Raw genomic sequence first — 8,057 nt, forward strand, 5'->3', positions numbered from 1 at the left:
TGCACCATGCCTGCCTGGATACTGCCATGCTCCTGCCTTGATGATAATGGACTGAACCTCTGAACCTGTAAGCCAGCCCCAATTAAATGTTGTTTTTATAAGACTTGCCTTGGTCATGGTGTCTGTTCACAGCAGTAAAACCCTAACTAATACAGTGTCACTCTGAACCCCTTGGTTGGGAGCCATGTCCTCCAAGAAGGCTTTGCTGTCTACCCTGATGTGGTAAGGCAGGATTCTGAGTGCTTAGAACACTGGGTTTCTCCATGTGCTCAGAGTTCAGGCAGATGAGGCTCTTGTTTTTTCATCCTGTGGTGGTGACCATTAAACGAGAGGCTTCATGTCTAAGTCCTCTCCTTCAGTGACCCATCCATCGTTGATTGTGCTCTCTTCTGACTCTCTGCTATGGTATAGAGAGAAAGTACCCCCCAAGATACTGACCTAAAAAACCACCCGGGGTTCAGATTCACAACAGCCACTCTTTCTAACCTAATTATTTTACGTGTCTGGGTGTTGGGACTGCACCATGTGTATGACTGGTAGCAGAGGAGGTCAGAAGAGGATGGCTGACCCTCTGGAGCTGGAGTTACAGATGGTTGTGAACCATCATGCAGAGGCTGGGAAGCAAACCTGGGTGCTCTCAGCAGCTAAGCCACCTTCAACATGATTCTGCCTGTCTTCCTTTGTTAGCATACAAAGCATTGGCATCGTTATGGCATCTTCACACGTGTGTGCCATCCAGTATATTCTGTTCTCAGCCCCTCCCCTCCCCCACTGTCCTTCCCTGTGCCTGCTCACGTTTCCCCCCTGCCCCCCAGTTATTCCCAGGCTTCTTTTGAATCGCATATATTCCATTCCCTTAAAACATTTTTATTTTAATTTTACTATTTATTTTTATTTTAGATATTTTGAGACAGGCTTTCTCTGTGTAGCCCTGGCTGTCTTGGAATTCACTCTGTAGACCAGGCTGGCCTAGAACTAAGAGAATTTGCCTGTCTCTGCCTCCCAAGTGCTGGGATTAAAGACATGGGCCACCATGCTGGACGTCCTTTATCTTTCCTATTTTCTTTCTCTTAAAATTTCTTTCTTTCTTTTTCCTTTAAAGATTTATTTATTTTATGTATGTGAGTACACTGTTGCTGTCTTCAGACACACCAGAAGGAGGTGTCAGATCGCATTACAGATGTTTGTGAGCCACCATGTGGTTGCTGGGAACGGAACTCAGGACCTCTGGAAAAGAAGACGGTACTCTTAACTGCTGAGCCCTTCCTTCCTTCCTTCCTTCCTTCCTTCCTTCCTTCCTTTCTTTCTTTCTTTCTTTCTTTCTTTCTTTCTTTCTTTCTTTCTTTCTTTCTTTTTCTTTTTTCTTTTTTTTTCTTTTTTTTTTTTGTTGTTGTTTTTCAAGATAGGGTTTCTCTGTGTAGCCCTGGTTGTCCTGGAACTCATTCTGTAGACCAGGCTGGCCTCGAACTCAGAGAACTCAGAAATCCGCCTGCCTCTGCCTCCCAAGTGCTGAGGTTAAAGGTGCATGCTACCACTGCTCAGCAGCATCTTCTCTGCTTCCCACCTCCTTCAGATCTCTCCCTCTACTTCCATGATTCCCTTCCAGTTTCCTGCACATCCACATATGTAAACACACAGAGAACTGCACAGTTTAAAGGGGCTAATTTTGTGATATGCTTTTATTTTTGAAACAGGATCTCACTCTGTTCCCCTCACTGGTTTCAAACTCTTGAACATGAACTATAGGCATGTGCCAGCACAACTGATTAAATTTATAACTGTATCTGCCTCTCTCTCTCTCTCTCTCTCTCTCTCTCTCTCTCTCTCTCTCTCTCTCTCTCTCTCTGTTTGTTTTTTAAGACAGGGGTTTTCTGAGTAGCCCTGTCTGTCCTGGAACTTACTCTGTAGACCAGGTTGTTCTCAAACTCACAGAGATCCACCTGCCTCTGCCTCCCAAGTGCTGGGATTACAGGCATGCGCCATGACCACCCTGCTTATTTTATTTATTTCTAAGGTTATGTGATAGTTTGAACAAGAGTAGCTTCCACAGACTCATATGTTTCCATCCTTGGCCCTGGCTGGTAGAACTGTTTAAGAAGGATTGGGAGGTGTGGCCTTGTTGGAGGAGGTGTGCCACTGGAGGTGAGCTTTAACGCTTTAAGAGTCAAGTGATATGCCCAGGGTTGTTTCTGCTCCCTGCTTGCAATTCACATGAGATGTAAGATCTCAGTTGTTCCTGTAACCTTGCCTCTGCTCCACCATGATGGACTCTAACCCTCTGGAATCATGAGAACATTTACACCCTTTCTTAGCTATGGTGTTTTATCACAGCTAGAGTAATGTAACTAATATAGGCTATTTATTGCATTTTAACTTATTTACGTATCTTGTGTATGGGGAATGGTTGTACCATGTGAATGCCAGAAGACAACTTCTGGGAGTCGTTCCTCTCTTTCCTCCATGTGGATCCTGAAGGTCAAACTCAGGTCACCGGACTTGGCAGCAAGCAACTTTACCTGCTTGTCCCATCTTGCCAGCTCGAAACCTGTTACTTTTATTTTTACAAAAGATTTGCTTTTTTTCTTTATGTCTCTGTGTGTGAGTGCTTCTGTGATTTTTTTTTGTGAACCGCACGCCTGCAGGTGCCTGAGGATCCCAGAAGAGGATGTTAAATCCCCTGGAACCAGAGTTGCAGGAGTTGTGAATCACCTAATGTAGATGTTGGGAACTGAACTGGGGTCCTCTGTTAAGAGCAGTGAAGTCAGCTGGGTGGTGGTGGCGCACGCCTTTAATCCCAGCACTCGGGAGGCAGAGGCAGGTGGATTTCTGAGTTCGAGGCCAGCCTGGTCTACAAAGTGAGTTCCAGGACAGCCAGGGCTGTACAGAGAAACCCTGTCTCGAAAAACAAAAACAAACAAACAAAAAAGATACACAATTTCCTTTGGATAAAAGGTCAAATTTCTCAATCATACACGTTTAAAATGTCCTTCGGAGATGTGAGGATGTGAGCCATGGTGGGTAGGCATCCTGGCAGCCTCCATGGGACTCTTGGGCTTTGGTCTCTGTGCTATCCTTAGTGGTCCCTCTAGGGCCAGGCTTGTCTCTTTCCCACTCTGAGTCCATGATTCCTCTTTTCACCTAGAAGATTGTTGTACAAAGATACTTTGGATCCATCCCTCCCTGGTCTACCCCAAATTAACTGGCAGATAGAGTGTTGGGCTGGCTCCCCCAAGCTCCCCACCTATCTCACCACCCAGGCCCAGAATGGCATTCCTTCCAGTTGAAAAGGACAGACAGGAAATTGTGAGCTCTGTGGCTCACAATGCTGCCATTGTGCCGGGCAGAATCTCTTTGTCTCTCAGATCAATATCCACCCCCACCCTGCCCTCCAGCCTTCGAGGGGTGGGCAGCAGGCTTGAGAATGCTGTGAGAGCCAGCCAAGAGCATCCAGCAACACTTTCTTTCTTTCTTTCTTTCTTTCTTTCTTTCTTTCTTTCTTTCTTTCTTTCTTTTTTTTTTTTTAAAATTTCTCTCTCTCTCTCTCTTTTTTAAAGATTTATTTATTTATTATATTATATGTAAGTACACTGTAGCTATCTTTAGAAACTCCAGAAGAGGGCATCAGATCTTGTTACGGATGGTTATGAGCCACCATGTGGTTGCTGGGATTTGAACTCCGGATCTTTGGAAGAGCAGTCGGGTGCTCTTACCCACTGAGCCATCTCACCAGCCCCCAGCAACACTTTCATAACCATCCTCTTTGGAGTGTCTCTATTCTGTGAAGGCATTTCAAGTGCCACGAGGGCCTCTGCCTACATGATTCAAAGGCTGGTCCAGTAACCTGCAGTGAGCAAATGGCCAAGCTGGGTTTCCTACTCAGTCCTGCGCGAGTTCAAACCCCCCAGTTACCCACAGTCCTGTCTCCTGTATCTGCCTTCATTTTCCACATCCCAGACACCTCATTAATCTAAGTACCGTGTTTGTGTTAGCAAGCAGTCTCGTTACAGTGCTGGGCAGAAGGTGGTGTTATCTCCAGAGGAGTGAGGGGAGGCTGGGGCAGACTAGTTATGTGAATTGCTCAAGGTCACACTGCCCATCCTTGGATAAAGAAATCTGCCGTCCATCTCTACACCCTGGCTATTGCATGCAGTCCAATTACAAGTTTTTGAATGGAACCTTTCATTTTGGAAGCATTTTGAAGTTATTTCTTGTTTGGGTAAAAGGGACTTAAGTATAATTCTAAGAACTCTGGTGTTCCAGGTCTGCCTATGACTGGAGTAAGCAGCTGGGTGGGCAAGCCAAGAGACCAGAGGTACCTATAAAATTGGCTTCTTTATGTCTGATCTAAAGGACAGCAAGTGCTGGGCTCATTGCTTTATTTAAAAAGGAGCTGGAGTCTGCATCTCAAATTAGAGGAGATAGGATATTGGTAGAACATCTGCTTAGCAAGCTTAAGGTCCTGGGTTCAACCCTGGTAATTCTGCAAATAAATGCTGAATTTTAAATCTCCCCTCTGTTTTGTTTTGTTGCCCCCCCCCCCCCGAAACTTGTTTCAAGGCTTTAAAGCCAGGGATAGAAAAGAAGGCATGGGGCTGGAAAGATGGCTCGGAGGTTACTGTTCTTCCGAATGGATTCTGAGTTCAAATTCCAGCAACCATATGGTGGCTCACAACCATCTGTAAAGAGATCTGACTCCCTCTTCTGGTACATCTGAGGACAGCTATGGTGTACTCAGATATAATAATAATAATAAATAATAATAAATAAGTCTTAAAAAAAAAAGAAGGAATGACCCATAGTACCTCTCCACACCCCATTGTTTTCAATGTAATCAGATGTTTCAGGTTCCTGCCACCAAGACTTCCCATGATGCAAATACACATACCTCACTGTATACCTAACAGTGTCAGGTTCAGAAACCCAGACACAAAAGAATTAGAGTCTGGAAAATCATAGATTTCGATTTAGATAAGGAGCGAGGAAGCCCAGAGTATAAAATCCTCAATTCACATTACACGGTTCCTGATGCCTAGGCCAGTGGCTTTTCCATCAGTCCAACTCCTTTGCACACATCCCACTTCCATCTGCCTGGGCCAGCCAGTAGAGTAATATAACTGCGGGTAACAAAGGCTTGAGCTCCAGCTCTGGGCTCATTTTCTCACCTGCACCCGCCTGTGCTGCCCCCTACCGCGATACTCCCGCAACTGCAGGTACCGAAAACTCGAGAGTCCTTCGGAGCTCCAGCGGGATTCTCACCATTTTCCTGGCTACTGACAAATCCATGTCTTCACTGACCCTTGCCTGACTCCCTCAACCTTTAGAAGAAAGGATAAACTAGACCCAGACCTTTCAGGCATGGCACACACACGACAACTCCTTTATTTACTGAGCACTCACTGTGTGCCAGAAAATTTCCAGTCATCTCACCGTCAATTTCCAGTGCTATTCAATGGGACAGATTTTAGTACCTCCCATGTTTCACACCGGGAAACCAAGACTCCAGGGTATTCGGAGATTTGCTCATGGCCACATAAAGAGATAGGGACAGAGCTGACTAGACTGCCATAAACTCCACAACAACCAAAAGGCATGCCAAAGCAGATTGCTAAACAGACTCTCCAAACACGCATCATGTGAGGATCTGGTACTTATCAAAAGAGATGTTTGTCGAGATCAAAGTCAAACAGCCCCAACAGAGCTTTGAAAACCTTGTCTTTGGTGTAAAGAGAGCAAGGCTGTGTGTGTGTGGGGGATTGCTCACAGTGTTGGAGTGTCCATAGTAGGGTAGTGGAAGTGCCCACAGCAGGGTGGTGGCTAGCTGCCCAGTTCCCTGCCTGGCCAGGTCACACCATTGATCCCAGTGGGTTCATCTGACACTCACATCTCAGATACTTTGTAAAATATATTTTTTTTCCCCTGAAACTTGGCTGGAGGCTTTAGAGCTAGAGAAGAGAAAGAAGCCATGACCCACAGCGGTCCGCCCACGCCGCCATGGTCTGCCTGGGCCTCTCTGAGTTTTAGTACTGAGGGTTGGAGATGCTGAGAAACGTCTCAGGGCCAGGAAGGCTAGAAGGCTGGTCACCCTGCACCAGAGGCTAAGGGGACTGCCATCCTCCTGGGACCCTGCTAGACTGATAGGGGCAGATCATGATATCAGCTGCCTGTGTGGCCTAGTGCTCCTCTCTAGACCTTAATGTTGACATCTCTAAGGCAAGGCCATTGGCTCAGGAGCTCACACATTCCATGTTTTATGAGTCTGTGTCTTGGTGACCTAATTAACGACGTTTTTGGTCCCTTGCCTGTATTGCTGCCTCCCAGGGGAAGTGCTAAAAATTCATTTGGGACAACTAGATCCCTGCAGAAGTGACCTCATAAACACACACACACACACACACACACACACACACACACACACACACACGCACGCGCGCACACACACACGCACACACACACACTTTTATTTTTTATTTTATAAAGTGTGTCACTCTGGAGGTCCTTGTCAATCACAGCAGAAGGACCCACTCCCCTGTGCCCACCCAAGAGAAACTGAGAGCTGGTTGATAAGTTGATAGGCCTGTTTACTGGACGTTTTAATCAGGAGAGCGGAGCAGAATGTGGAAAGGTCGGGAAACGGCCACATGCGGTTCCATTTCCTTAAGGAACCAACCTCTTGATCCTGCTTCAGGCCAGAGGCTGTTGGGAGTGGATGCAAACGGAGTCAGATTGCTGAAGCCCTCACTTCCAGAAGCTTCTGCTCAATGAGTGAAGGAATGGGATCCTGCTCATGAGAGACAGAACCACCCAGCACCTTAGGGGAAAACAACTCACAGGGACCAGAATTTGGGAGTCCAGATGAAAGACAGCTAGACAGTGTGGGATGGAAACATTTTTCTTTTCTTTTCTTTTCTTTTCTTTTCTTTTCTTTTCTTTTCTTTTCTTTTCTTTTCTTTTCTTTTCTTTTCTTTTCTTTCCTTTCTTCTTTCCTCTTCTTTTTTCTTTCTTTTGATTTTGATTTATTTATTTTATGTCATATGAGAATGCTGTCGCAGACATACCAGAAGAGGGCATTGGATCCCATTACAGATGGTTGTGAGACACCATGTGGTTGCTGGGAATTGAACTCAGCAGTCAGTGCTCTTAACTGCTGAGCTGCTGGAAACGTTCCCCCCACCCTACTCCCGGTCAGGCCTCCGAGTGTTTCACTTGCTGATTTATTTTTCACACAGGATTTCACATGTCTCAGGCTGGCCTTGAGGGGCTCATAGCATTCACCACCATGCCCACTTATGCAGCGCTGAGGATCAAAGCCAGGGCTTCAGGCATGCTAGGCAAGTGCTCTAGCAACTGAACTACATGTGCAGCCTCACCCAGGGAGCAATCCATGCTTGGAGAGGCAGGAAAGTGGGAAGGACTTCCAAGATGTAGAGTCAGGGGTGGTCTGCGGTACAGAATAAGGCAGAGACCAGGGGGGCACAAGAAATGTCTCCATGAGCAGGGTGAGGGGCTGGCTCTCCAGAGAGAAGAAGCAGCATGAGTGGACATGTTTAGGGTGCAGGGCACGAGAGGGGAAGACTGTAGCCAAACAGAGGCATGGAAGAGGCTAAGGGCTTTGTCCTGCAAGGTCTTAGCTGCCAAGACAGTGCATATGTGGAACATTTCTAAGACTGTTATTGACTTGAGGATGGCAAAAGGTTTGGGTTTTTTGTTTCTCCTCCCTCTCCTCCTCCTCCTCCTCTTTTTCCCACCTCCTCCTCCTCCTCCTCCTCCTTCTCCTTCCTTTTTGGATTTTTGAGATAGGGTTTCTCTGTGTAGCCCTGGCTGTCCTGGAACTCACTCTGAAGACCAGGTTGCCAGGATGGCCTTGAACTTTTAGAGATCCCCCTGCCTCTGCCTCCTGAGTGCTGGGATTAAAGGCATGCACCACCACTGCCTGGCTATTTTCTCCCTCCTCCTCCTCCTCCTCTTCTTCTTCTTCTTCTTCTTCTTCTTCTTCTTCTTCTTCTTCTTCTTCTTCTTCTTCTTCTTCTTCTTCTTCTTCTTCTTCTTCTTCTTCTTCT

Source organism: Mus pahari, chromosome 10 (assembly GCF_900095145.1).
Source record: "Mus pahari chromosome 10, PAHARI_EIJ_v1.1, whole genome shotgun sequence".
Taxonomy (NCBI): domain Eukaryota; kingdom Metazoa; phylum Chordata; class Mammalia; order Rodentia; family Muridae; genus Mus; species Mus pahari.